The 13,177-nt window shown below is 45.1% G+C and overlaps 1 pseudogene across 1 annotated transcript; it reads right to left on the reverse strand.

Annotated features, from left to right (window-relative positions):
* Positions 1–10,162: 10,162 nt before the first annotated feature.
* On the reverse strand, positions 10,163–10,748 carry LOC307097203 (large ribosomal subunit protein eL19-like; annotated as a pseudogene). The gene has a single exon. The product of its transcript is annotated as a large ribosomal subunit protein eL19-like (transcript).
* Positions 10,749–13,177: the final 2,429 nt, after the last annotated feature.

Below are 13,177 nucleotides of genomic sequence, written 5' to 3' on the forward strand. Positions count from 1 at the left end.
TTCCCCCTGATGATTGTATTACCCACATGACACTATAGTTATTATGATATTATTGGTGCCGGTATGGTCCCTAGGCCTGGCCTACGATCAGGCCCATCTTCTCCAGCTGCCTGAAGCTGGCCCCGCCCCCTGCCGCCACCCACCCCTGGTTCCTGGTTCCGGGTTCGCCAGCCATCGGGTGATTGGTGCCTGACAGCTGGGGGAAGGGAGCGAGAGGTCAGCTATTCCCGCCTGCTCACCAGCCTCACCCCTGCCACGGGTGGCCATCAGGCAATTGGGGCCTGCTGGCTGGGGAAAGGGACCAAGAGGTGGTCAGTGAGCCTCATAGTGACTGGTCCAGCGGTCGTTCTGGTCGTTCTGCTGTTAGGGTCAATTTGCATATTACCCTTTTATTATATAGGATAGAGGCCTGGTGTACGGGTGGGGGCCCCGGATCGGGGTGGAGGGATCCCCACTGTGGGGTGGGGCCAGCCTGGGCGAGGGGCTGCAGGCGGTTTTCCGGCCGGCCACGCCCCCAGCTTTGTTAGGAAGGACATCCGGAAGACATCTGGTCTATCTGGTCTAATTAGCATATCACCCTTTTATTAGTATATAGATTCCCTGCACTGTACTTTAAAAAAAAACTAGATGTCCATCTTCTTGGCATGGCTAAATAGATTTTTCTGGATGTTAAAGAATGCATACAATGGTATGATAACTCTTTTTTTAAAATATCTTTTTATTGATTTCAGAGAGGAAGGGAGAGGGAGAGATAGAAACATCAATGATGAGAGAATCATTGATTGGCTGCCTCCTGCATATCCCCTGCTCGGGATCGAGCCCACAACCCATGCATGTGCCCTGACCTCCTGGTTCATAGGTCAATGCTCAACCACTGAAGCCATGTTGACTGGGCAATATGATAACTCTTTAAGATTACTTTAGACCCAATTAATATCAGTCAAAATGTGACTGAGACCAGGACCACAGAGAATATACTCAGAGTCCAGTCTGAGGTGAGGAAGAACTCTCAGAGCTCTTATTCTGGACTGAATGTTTTATTTCCCAACAAAATTCAAATGCTGAAACCCTAACCCTCAGTATGATGGTGTTTGAAGGTTGGGTCTTTGGGAGGTGCTTAGGTCATGAGGATGAAACCCTCACAAATGGGATTAGTGCCCTTATACAAGGGACCTCAGAGTGTGTCTTGAGCCTTCTACCAGGTAAGAACACAGCAAGAAGGAGGCCATCTATGAACCAGGAAGTGGGCCCTCATCAGACAATCTGTCAGAGTCTTGATCTAGGATTTCCAGCCCCCAGAACTATGAGAAATAAATGTTTGTTGTTTAAGCCACCAGTCTATGGTATTTCTGTTACAGCAGCCCGAAAGGACTAAGACAGCGCTCATGCATATATGCTTGGGAAGGAAAGGTGAACCTGATGGAAATGTGATGTATTTTCCTATGAAGGCCTGGACCTAAAGAGGAAACCGGGGGCAAAGAGGAAAGGTCAGGCTGAGTGGAAGAGGCTTTCTGAGCAATGTGGCGCCTGAAGCTGAAGGTCCAGGTGGCATCCAGGAGGAAGGTCACCTGGATACCTGAGGCTTAAAACACATGAGGCTTAAGACACGATGCCTTCCACTTTCCCCTCTCTGTGGCAATTCTCTTACAAGTGGCCTGCTAATCCTTGAAACAACCGAAAACCTTGCACAGTCTGGGGTCAGGTTTGCTCGGGGTGACGCCTTCCTTAGGTTCTGTACCAACCCCATCTCTGACAGACTGGTGTTAATCCTCTGCCTCAAGCCCTGCCGGGACCAGCAACTCCCTGTATCCTCCTGGTAGACTGTCTCAGGCCTCCCATACTGTCATAGTCGGCAGATACCCTTATGTCTCCCACCTAAGCTAAGCTTAACTTCCTTTGTTCATATTTTAGAAACAAAGATGGGGACAGGAGGTACGTTGTGACATTAGAGTTATGATATCATAGGAGAATGGGACTCAAGACAAGCCTAGACACTTTTCAGCACTGGACTAGACCAGAACTGTCCGCATAGTTCCCTTAACTAGTCACATAACTAAAACATTCTTTTACTTGAGAGAACAGAATATTCCTAAGAAGTGTCTAGACCAGTGATGGGCAACCTTTTGAGCTTGGTGTGTCAAACTTCGCCAAAAAACTGAGCATCAGAAATGGCTACGCGTGTCAGTGCTGACACGCGTGTCATAGGTTCGCCATCACTGGTCTAGACTATAGTTCTGGGTCCACTTTTGACATCAGCACAGTAGGGGAAAGACAGCCTGAACCTCCTTGACCTCCAACCGAGCAGCACTTCGGTATGGAAAAATCTTCCTTGCCATGAATGCTCGAAACAAACACCTCTTTCTTGGCCCTCGTCGCTAAAGGAACACGGCTGTAGCGACTGAATGGTTATCTGGCCCAGATCTCCTGCCAGACCTGCCAGCTCTTAACAGCATTTCTAGGAAGGAGATTCCACAGGGACTGTTTCCACAGGAGAACTGTTTCAAGTGATTAACAGCCCACACTGAAAGAAAATATCATAAAAAAAAAAAAGAAAGAAAGAAAATATCATTTTCTCCAAGTTGTAGGAAAGGAAAATGGGAAAGGACATGGCATGTTCAGATTCAGCCAGAGGTTTGAATCTGCCTGCAGCTCTGTTCTTGAGTTTGGATCATGGACAGGTTACTCTACAGCCCTCCTTTCTCATATCCCTTCCTCTCTGCTGATGGAGGAGAGGAGAGCCCATCCTCTGGACTGTGTCAGTTGTATGCTTCTCATGTCTCCAAGTAGATTTGGGAGATTTAAGACAGCAGCTATCACACTGTTTTAGCTCAGCCACTAACCTGTTGGGTGATTATTAAAAATTAAGGCTTCTAGACCATAGGGTAGGGAAATGCTGTAACCACAGAATTTCAGCCAAATGTCTTACTACATTCTTTCGAATTAGGTGGAGAAATACAAGCTGGGTGAGAATGGAGGCAATGCACCTCATCAAAGAGTCCTGATTGATCGGATCATGTGAATCCAGGGGAAAGACTCTACTTAGGCTCTGTCCTGGTGAAAATGTTGTCCATGACTTGGATGAGTACAGGTGACCATCGGATGAGTCTGCAGCCGATATGGAGCCAGAGGAAGCCTTGAATGGAGAGGATGTCAGGGTCAGAATCCAGAGAGAGCCCGTCAGGCTGGAGCAATGAGGAGAATTTGGCAAGATGTAAGTTAACAGGGGAAAAACCACGTACCAGGCACTACGTGGGGAGATGGGCTTTTCATAGCAAACACATAAAGGATTTAAGATGAGGTTAATGCACACAGGCAGAGTCATGCTAAGATGACTAAAGGCTGTATTTATAGAAGCATAATGTCAAGAGTAAAGTAGGTAATTGACCTGATCCACTTTATACAAGTCTGGACTCTTCTACAAGTTTGCTTCTTTCTATTCTGGGCATACCTGGGACATGCAGGACAATAACAACACTTGAAATCATGTCTTAAAAGGAATTGAGCATTTTACTTAGAATTGAAGATTTTTACCTAAAAGAAAAAAATATTTATGGTGACATGATCTCTGTCTTGAAATAGCTGGAGCTCTGCCATGCAGATGTGGAATGAACTTGGGTTGAATCTGGTCATGAAACATGCTTTGTTTTGGTTCCTACATATTAAACTTTTTGGGGGGAAACGTTTAAAACTTGAGGGTCTATCACATTAAAGCCCACATTTCTGGCTTCTCTTAGCAAATTAGATGTGGCTTCACTGGGCCTTCCTGGCAACAGTGTGTTGGCGTGGAGTGCTGGTTCTCTCTTTAGGTGGGACAGGCACCCTCCTCTTCCCACCTGGCCTTGTGCATTCACTCACCTGACTCTCTTCAGGATTTGCATCTGTGACTCCTGTCAAATAAAAAGGCCACAAGTCTGTTACACTTCGCCCTGCAAGGGTCATCACAGAATTCCTCCTCAATAGCAAGATATACACAATAGAAGCCTGATATTTTCTTTGCTTTTTGTTCAACTAGCAAAGTCTATACCAAAGACTTAATTAAAAGTTGAACGGGAAACTAGGAGCATGCTGCCATGAGAAAGGATCACAGGAAAATGGAAAGCTTGAGCTTAGGGAAGACTGGAGATAGGAGATCATCAGAGGACTAGCTGACCTTGGCCTCTGGCAGCCTGACCCAATGCTCCAAATTAGTAGCTTGGTTTCCCAACAGCACTGCATTTGCAAAGAATAACTTAAATTGCCAAGAACAATGAGGAAATTGTTGCCTCAGACTCTCCAGCATTGAAAGAAGGTAGAATCACACCTTGCGTGGCTGAAGGAGGAAAACTGTCTCTGTTATGCTTTTCTTGAGATGAATTGATACCATTGGGCTGTGGTCTGCGCCAAATGTCTTCATCCATTCTCTTCCTAGACCACATGAGAAACTGCTTTAAAGATCTGATCAGTTAAACTCTAAAACATTTGGAATGGTTCAGAAGAGTAAAATAGGTTTTGTCGCAGGCAAAAGAACTATGAACAACTATAATTGCCATAACAAGAAGAGCTTATGATGAGAGCAAATGGCCTCAGAAGTCAGAAGAATGTCCCTTTATGCCATGTCCATTGTATTAAGCAACTTTTCACAAGGCTGTATGGTGCCCAATACCACTTTAGAAACTGTAGAGATGGTAGGAGGAGAAGAAAAGAACAATTAGGAGAGAATTGACGTGTCTTTATGGTCAAACGAGTCAGGAAATTGAGAAATGTAAACAGGTAGGATGAAGATCCATTACTTCACACTCTTACAGAATCTTGCTGGAAGTTTCTGTGCCCATCTGATGGCTTGCAAGACCTGGCAGTGGAGGTCTTTCTACTTGAAATCCAGCAATGTGCGTGGGAAATATTTTCTTAACAACCTAATTTAGGGCAAGGCTGTACTTAGATCCAGGAAGAAGCTAGGGCTAGAAATAATGTCATTCTATATTAAACAACCTTAATCTCATCATGCAATTAAGTATTTTGCTTAGACTCATTCAATGGCTCCCCTTGTGCTTAGAAAAAACTCCAAATTTCTTGCCCACCATCTGATCCTTGACGACATCCCTAGACTCATCTTCTGTTATATCCTTTCAAGCTCTGGTCACCCCACCTTCTTTAATCTCTTTTAAACCTCTTCTCTCATTGTTGGATATGTTTTTCCCTCTACCTAGATCATTGCCATACTCTGCCTTCAACTCATCTTTGCAGCTATCAGGTTAAATATCAGTTTTCTCAAGGCTTTCTCTGATCGATACATTAGGTAAACAACCGCCCACTCACTCACCCACCCATTTCTCCTCCAGCTCCATACTTACATATACCTTGACACTTCTCACATTTATTTTATTTTATTTTATTTTATTTTATTTTATTTTATTTTATTTTATTTATTTTGTGTGTGTGTGTGTGTGTGTGTGTGTGTGTGTGTGTGTGTTTATTTATTTATTTATTTTTATTGATTTCAGAGAGGAAGGGAGAGGGGGACAGAGATAGAAACATCAATGATGAGAATCACGGATCGGCTGCCTCCTGCACACCCCCCACTGGGGATTGAGCCTGCAACCTGGGCATGTGCCCTGACCAGGAATCGAACCGTGACCACCTGGTTCCTAGGTCGATGCTCAACCACTGAGCCACGCCGGCCGGGCCATTTTTTAAATATGTTGTTTAATAACTGGTTTTCCAGCTCTATGTGTGGGCTTTGAGGGCAGAGGTTGTATCTTGTTCATTGTAGTATCCTTTGCAACTAGCAGAGTGCCTGGCATATAATCCATGTACAATATGTATCTTCAGTTAATGGCTACAGTAAAGGTTTTTGTAGAAGAAATAAGGAATAACATTTGTGAGTTTTGAAAATCTGAGACCACTTTATCTCTTTTCCTTTAGCCAGGTCTCATTTCAGTTCAAGAAGATGGGGATCTTTCTTCATCCTAAACTCCCATAGAAAGAGAAACCATATCACTCTTTTTTTAAAAAAAATTTTTTTTTATTGATTTCAGAGAAAAAGGGAGCAGGAGAGAGAAACATCAATGATGAGAGAGAATTACCGATTGGCTGCCTCCTGCAGGCCCCCTACTGGGGATTGAGCCTACAACCTGGGCATGTGCCCTGACCAGGAATAGAACCATGACCTCCTGGTTCCTGGGTTGACACTCAACCACTGAGCAACACTGGCCAAGCATAACACGCTTGATAGTTCATCTTTGGGTCCCATATGGGGAACCTTTGGATAAACCTGACTTAAGTCCATTCGACTGCATGATCTTACCGTTCTCTTTCTGACTATGCAGTTACCAAACCTCTAGTGCTTTGTCAATAAACTTACAATAGAAAGTTACTTCCCACATCATTCATCACTTGACCTTGCCTCTTTGTTCCCTGCTCTGACAGACTCAGCCATCTCCCAGCTTCCACAGGGACGAAAGAGGCTTGTTTTCATTTAGACATTGTACTCTATGAGTTCAGTATTTAGAAAATTAGTAACAATTCCCCTGGTGGAGACCTGGTGGCTAATGTATGCAAAGATAAGACGTCCTCTGGGTAGTGTGAGTAACATCACAAATGCCATCATCACAACTGACACTGAGGCTGCTGGCACTGAGGACAAAAGGGTGGCAAGAGCAAGCCCAGAACATACCATGTAGCTGAGGCCCACTGATGCAGAGTCTTGGCCTGAATGCTGGGAGGAGCTGCCAGACCAGGAAGGGATAAGGCATTGTGTCTTCTGAAAGGTTCCCACCATTCCTTCATTCCACAAGCATTTACAGGCCTGCTCTGCACCAGGCTGTGATAGTCGCTCAGGACCTAGGAATCTGCCTTTTAAGTCGCCCAGAGCCTGGGATGAGGGTGAGGAGGGAGGAGTTCCTATATGAGAGAGAGCATTTCTATTCTTATGTTATCAAAGATTGACGTTAAAGACTTCATGTTAATGCAAATATAGTCCCACAGAGATCTTTTTTTAGTTGTGTGTGTGTTTTTTTTTTGTTTTTTTTGTTTGTTTTTTTTTTACACAGAGATCTTAAACATAGAACACAAAGCAGCTATCCAGTATCCTGGGGGGGGAAAACGAAAAAGATGGCCCAAGGCAAAGCCATAAAATAGGCAACTCACCATCGATGTAGCCAAACCACCCCAAATTCCCTGTTGCCATGAGCCTGTCCTCAACGGCTGGTACCCCTGGGCCCCTTCCTGTGGCACAGTTTGCTACGACTTCACCATCCCAAGTGTGCTCTCACAGATGGAGAAGAGACTGAACTAAATCCATTCATTCCAGGGTAGAGCAGCAAGGGGTTTGGAACTCCGCCCCCACCCCATACCACCACCACCAGGCAGAAGGCATTTCTCCCAATCCAGTGCTGTTAACCCAATAAGCACACCAGGAAAGCCCTGCCTCTCCCAAGTGTCTCAGGTTTGAAACATGACATTTCAAAACAGTTTTTTATGGGGGAAATCCAAACTTTGTTGGGCATCTTTCATTTGTTTCACAGGTTGATATTATTACTAGGGACCCAGTGCACAAAATTCGTGCACGGGTAGGGTCCCTAGCGGCTGCCAGCTGCCGGCCGGGGCCTTCCTTCGTTCCGTGCCACCCCCCCAGGTGGTCAGTGTGTTACAGAGAACCGGAATAATCAAACAATGCTGGAGAGTTTGGAGTCACACTTTATTACGCGCGGGTCCAGAGGAAAATGTCTCTCAAATTCTGGGCCCCAACATGGAGGAATTTTCCCTATTTATATGTTTTACCTTCTTTGTCTCCCAAATATGGGGTGTTTCCGGCCCCTTTTGCAAGTTCTTAAAGAGCCCCTATGTGCTGGGACCTTGAGACCTCAACCAAAGGCCTGGCCTGGTGCCAGCACTGATAATTTTGTCCGGGGAAGGTTTAATGGCCTCTCTGAAGTGGGAGTAGTCTTATTTTCCTTATTATTTAAGCAAGCAAGCATTTACAGAAGCCAAATAGTAGGGTTAAAATTTCAAACAGCAGTTTTTATATAAGATGGATGCTTCAAGTGCACATCATAGCAAGTGATCGAACTCCCAGTCGTCCATCAAACTCCTGTGGGGACACTTTGCATGTTAGGCTTTTAGAGATATAGATTATTATTTTGAACATATATGAAAAACATCATCTTTCAATGCTTAGGGCCCCAAAGGTGTAACTCCTTCCCTGCCAGAGGCTTTATGGGCACATCTGAGGCCTCTGCCCAACCACCACCAGGGGAGTTATTCTCAGGAGAGGGATTCCAAGCCACACCGAAGCAGGGGGATGTTAGGGAGGGAAATGGTGCTAAAACTTGAAAAATAAGGTGAATTTAATCTGGATGGTTTCCTCATAAGAATTCACTTACTGCCGAGACTGGTTTGGCTCAGTGGATAGAGCGTCAGCCTGCGGATTGAAAGGTCCCAGGTTCGATTCCGGTCAAGGGCATGTACCTTGGTTGCGGGCACATCCCCAGTAGGGGGTGTGCAGGAGGCAGCTGATTGATGTTTCTCTCTCATCGATGTTTCTCGCTGTCTATCCCTCTCCCTTCCTCTCTGTAAAAAATTAATAAAATATATTTTAAAAAAATTCACTTACTTTCTAATGGTATCCCAACCTATAAACTTTATGGACACTGTTAACACTGTACACTTTATGGACACTTCAAACCTGTAAAGAATTTTTGTGAGTTTATTTGAAGCCAAACTGTTGACAATTGCCAGGAAGCAGAATCTCAATGTATTGGGATAATGCTCTGGAGAATGGCGGTTTTTCATCTATTTTTATACATAGGAGGAGATGTATGTGGGTTACATGAAATCCATTGGTGATAGATTAGAAAGGCGGGAGAAAGCAAAGTTGGGGGGACCTCTGGGATTGGATAAAAAGTAAAATGATAGACACATACTTAGGTGGGTGCAGGATAGTTAACCATCAACAATTAACCTGATAACAATAACAATGAAGGAATTTATGGTCTCCTGTCCTGGTGCCCAGGGCATTTGTTTGTGGCCTGAGGAGTCCGGAAAAAAGGGAAGTTATTTGTTACCCAGACATTTCAAGGAAAGGTATGTTATTATAGATGCAAAACAACAGATAGGCTCAGTTAAGGTAAAGGTTGACCTTGTCAGGGAAGATACCGGCCTAGGAGGTGACTCCTTTGTGATTACTTTAGGTCTTTGAGTTTGCAAGACTGCCATGCATGCCTCCCCTGATCTTGTCAGGTCAGCATGTGGCCCCTTTCATCCACACACAGGTTCAATAGGGATTCAGAAGAGAGGTACTGGGAGAAGCAAAGAATGGGAGAGAAAAATTATTTTATCCAAATCTGAGCACAGAGCTACTCCATTCTCTCTTCCCCAGCAAAAGCTCTGAGTGTGTCTATTTATTTCACTCCCACAACAAGCTTTGCGCTTGGCAGAGGAGTGTTTCCGTGAAATGCTTGCTCCGGCGCTGAATCACCTAAGGATCTCTGCCCAAGCTGGAGAGGGAGGAGGGGCTCCTGGCTAATTGAAACTCTGTTTCACCACAGAAGTAATGTCTATTGTGAATGTGAACATATTTCCTTCTGAAAATTCCTTTCTTCCTTTTCCCTTCTTTCATTTTAAAAAAAATATAAATTGTGGGTCCACAGCTTTATTCTCACAGTGTCTCTGTACTGCTCCCCTCTACCCTGCCCCAGCTTCTCTGTGGCCTGTCCTCTTCATTCCAGCTGCCATAGCTGCAGGCTCATAGAGAAAGCAGGTCTCTTGTGCTTCAGGAAAATAAATCACCCTCCCGTTCTCTGTGTATTAGGCTTAGAAAGTGAAAGTGAGCCCTGGCCCCTGTTGCTCAGTGGGTTGGGTGTCCTCCGGTGCACCCAAAGGTTGCCGGTTTAATTTCCTGCAGCCTATTGATGTTTCACTCTCACATTGGATGTTTCTCTCTCCCTCTCCCTTTCCATTCCTCTCTCTGTAAAAAAAAATTTTTTTTAATCAATTTTTAAAAAAATCTTAAAAGAAAGTGGAAATGAAAAATAGCATTTGTTTAGCACTGACTAGATGCTAGGTACTACGCTATGCACTTTCTATAGATTTCCTTTCTATTTTTTTAAAGATGAAGGCTACTTTATTGAATGATTTATCCATGTAATTGCCGAGGCCACTATGTACAGGGAAGCGAGGGGGAGCTTTATTTCTTGGTCTCTTCCTCCTTGGACAGAGTCCTGATGCTCTATCTCCTCCTCCTTGGCCTGGAGCCGCTCTTCACCGGCTTCCTTGGTCTCAGACCTGCGGGCCTCGGCCTGGTCAGCCAGAAGCTTCTAGCGAGCCCCGTCGGCCTTCAGCCTGTGGCTGTGTTCCATGAGAATCCGCTTGTTTTTGAACATGTTACCTTTCACTTTCAGGTACAGGCTGTGGTACATGTGGAGGTCAATCTTCTTAGATTCGCGGTATCTTCTGAGCAGCCGGCGAAGAATTCTCATCCTCCTCCCCCAGGTGGCTTTCTCAGGCATTCGAGCATTGGCAGTACCCTTCTGCGTACCTGTGCCCATTTGCCGGCCCTTCCTGCGGGCCAAGGTGATTTTCGGGCATTGAGCCCGGGAATGAACAGTCACAGGCTTCCGGACGATCAGCCCATCTTTGGTCAGTTTCCAGATCTGCTGCCGGGCGTTGGCATTGGCGATTTCATTGGTCTCATTGGGGTCCAACCGGACCTTCTTTTTGCCATAGCGATGGACACTGGAGACAAGCCTCTCGTGAAGCCTGAGCATAGGCATGAAAGGGAAGAACCCTTATATAGTTTCCCATTTCACTCTATCTCCATTTTACAGATGAGAAGACTGGGTCTCACCAAGGTAAGTAATTTGCCCATGATCACATCCACGGAGTAGCAGGGATTTGAAACTGATGCCAAAGTTCAAGTTCTTTCCCACTGTAGTACCTTCATTCACTCATTCAACAATGTATTCAAGAGCTGGGGAACGCAGGAGTGGGAAAAAGGGAGGAGACATAAAATTCACAACAAAGCAAATGTCAGGTGCTATGTGAAAAACGAAAACGGGAAAGGGGTGGAGCGTAATGGGGAGGGACTGCTACCATGTACAGAATGGTCAGCGAAGGCCTCTGCGAGGGTGTCACCGGGAAGGGACTGGCCCAGAGCGGGTCTGCCGTGGACCAGCCTGTGGTGTGTGGGTACTTGGTTTTGTGCAGGAAAGATTTCACAACATGCAGGAAGATTTTGAGGGTACATTTATTAAAGTTGGGATAGTGTGGAGCATTTGAGATCTTGCTCCCTGGCATATGTCCTTAGTTTGGCTCAAATAAACTCTTATAAAAATTTTTTGTAAAAAAGGAAAAAGCTGGGGATGGTGAAACAAGGAATGGCTCAGGATAGAAGAAACAACAGGAGAGAGCCTAGCAGGGGCTGCTTTGCTCTCTAGAGAGGTTATAAGAAAGAGGCCTGGGGAGGGGCGGGAGCGAGGGGAGGGAGGTTAATGGGGAGGGGGGCAGAAATGGTGACATCTGTAATACTTTCAACAATAAAGATAAATTTAAAAATAAAAACAAGAAAGAAGTAAGCCACGGCGGGGCTGCAGTTAGCTCACTGAGAAGTAAAAGCCACAGTGATAGGAGTGAGCCAAGGTGGGGCTGAAATTAACTCACGAAAAAGTCTGAAAAGCCCTGGCTGGTTTGGCTCAGTGGATAGAGCGCCAGCCTGCAGACTGAAGGGGCCCAGGTTCGATTCTAGTCAAGGGCACGTGCCCGGGTTGCGGGCTCGATCCCCAGTGTGGGGAGAGGCAGCCGATCAATGATTCTTGTTGCTGTTTCTAACTTTATTTCTCTCTCTCTCCCTTCTTCTCTGAAATCAATAAAAATATTTTTTAAAAAGCCAGAAAAAAGGGGGCCTTGGAGACCGGTTCAGGGAGTAAGCCTGAGAGGAGCTGCCGCTACCTGCTGTTCCCCAGGTTACATGTCTCTTGGGGACCCTTAGAGTTTTAGGGAAGAGTTCACACACACACACACTTCGCAAGGGAGAAAGAAAAGGCTTGGGCATGCTCCTGAGAGAGACTGTCCTGGTTCTTTTGTCTTGAGGGTTTTTATTTCTTTTTGCAGGTGGGAATCTTAGGGGAGGTCTCAGGGGAAGGGTTTCAGCAATATATTCATCAACTTTCCAGGTGTGTGTGTGTGTTTTTTTATATGTTGATGCACCAAAAATGAGTGCATAGAGGGACCATGGTAATTTTCTGGTCAGCTTTGCCTCTATCTTGGATCTAGTTCTAATTGTTGGTTTTGTTGTTGTTACTTATTCCCCTTACTTCATCTGTCCTTGGGCCTGGCTGGCACTAATGGCTGTAATTGGGTCTCTGTTATCTATCTCTCTGCCCATGGTGATTTAAGCTATTTACTCTTTGGTTAGGGAGGAGAGGTGTAAACCATTTGCTCTAAAGTGTCCTTGGTTAGGGAGGATAAGGTCTTGAGATTTACTAGCTGGCTGTAAATTGCTTGACTTGTTTGGCTCTATTTGTCTAACCATTTGTCTCCGATTCCCTTTTCCCACTTGTGAAAAATTCTCCTAACATCTAACTATTCTGCCTCAAGGGGATGACACTGAAGCAGAGATCATACCGTGTACCTGCATTTTCTTTTCCTTTCTTTTTTTAATTTAATTTTATTGTTTAAGGTATTACAAATAGTAGTACATATTGCATTTTCACCCTCACACTCACAAGCTGGTGATTTCAGGTAATGTTTCTAGGCCCCTATTTACATACCCTGACAGGTGTCTTTCATCAAGATACCTATCGCCCGGTCGGCATGACTCAGTGGTTGAGCATTGACCTATGAGCCAGGAGGTCACAGTTCGATTCCCAGTTAGGGCACATGCCCGGGTTGCAGACTTGATCCCCAGTGGAGGGGCATGCGGGAGGCAGCTGACAAATGGTTCTCTCTTATCATTGATGTTTCTCTCTCTCTCTCTCTCTCTCTCTCTCTCTCTCTCTCTCTCTCCCTACCTCACTGAAGTCAATAACAATGTTTTAAGAATACATTCTCTATGGGGGGTGGGGGGTGATGGGAGAATAAGGACACATATGTAATACCTTAATCAATAAAGAAATTAAAAAAAATTTTAAAAAAAGAATACATCCTCAAAGGAGATTGCACTTTAACACTACAATACACACCCACTGGGCAAAGGAAGGCCATA

This window comes from Cnephaeus nilssonii, assembly GCF_951640355.1.
Source record: "Cnephaeus nilssonii genome assembly, chromosome: 3".
NCBI lineage: Eukaryota > Metazoa > Chordata > Mammalia > Chiroptera > Vespertilionidae > Cnephaeus > Cnephaeus nilssonii.